We start from the raw sequence: 751 nt of genomic DNA, 5'->3' as shown, positions 1-751 counted from the left end.
AGCGGGCTGCAGGTGACGTCTGCGGGCGGGCCAGGAGCCCCGCCCCGCCCCGCGACCCCCGCGGACTCCGGCAGCAGCCGGGCCGGCTTCCCTGCAGCGCCTCCCCGCTCGGGGCCTGCGGCACCCCGGAGGCAGTGGGATCCTTTTCGGCGCGTCGCCGGAGACCTGCAGCACCCCGGGGGACCTTGAGCGCTAATTAAAGGTGCTGTGCAATGCTAGTACTGCGGGGGGATCCTTTTCAGGGTGCCGCCCGAGACCGGCAGCCCCCCAAGGGGTTTGAGCTCCGTCTGAGGGTATCCTCCACTGTTAGCACTGCTGGAGAGACCTTGAGATACTTTTTGGGGTGTTGTGGGGGTGACACAATGTTCACCGGGGGGGATGTGAGGTCCTTTTCAGGGTGCCACCAGAGACCTGGAGCCTGAGCTCCTTTTTACAGTGCTGTGCACTGCTGGGGAGACCTTGAGATCCTTTTAAGGGTGTCACCAGGGGGCCTTGAGATCCTTTTAAGGGTGCCACACCATGCTAGCACTCCTAGGGGAGATCTTGAGCTCCTTTTCAGGGTGCCATGCAATGTTATCACTCTTAGGGTGTGCAAAGGTAATTCACAGAAATCAACCCAGAGATGTCAAACAGAAATCCAAGGACTAAATCCCCCTCACGTACAGACATCCAATAGCATCAAGGTATTAACCAAATGTGGGGGGGGGGGTCTGAGGTTTTTGCTACAAAAGGATTGCTCTGTTATGCTTCT

At 58.6% G+C, this 751-nt stretch overlaps 1 protein-coding gene across 2 annotated transcripts in view; it reads left to right on the top strand.

Moving 5' to 3' along the window:
• Positions 1 to 99: 99 nt before the first annotated feature.
• The window catches only part of LOC109300704 (ligand of Numb protein X 2-like), a 53,563-nt gene continuing 52,911 nt past the window's right edge, over positions 100 to 751 (top strand). The window contains exon 1 of one of the 2 annotated variants that reach the window (XM_019521490.1): positions 100 to 202. The gene's annotated coding sequence lies outside the window, so the exon portion shown is untranslated. The remainder of the gene's footprint in view (positions 203 to 751) is intronic. The other variant, XM_019521491.1, reaches the window with a different exon arrangement.

The sequence above is a fragment of the Gavialis gangeticus genome, unplaced genomic scaffold, assembly GCF_001723915.1.
Source record: "Gavialis gangeticus isolate Ggan-Ray unplaced genomic scaffold, GavGan_comp1, whole genome shotgun sequence".
In the NCBI taxonomy this organism is placed as follows: Eukaryota; Metazoa; Chordata; order Crocodylia; family Gavialidae; genus Gavialis; species Gavialis gangeticus.
This window is presented reverse-complemented; position numbering and strand designations above follow the sequence as displayed.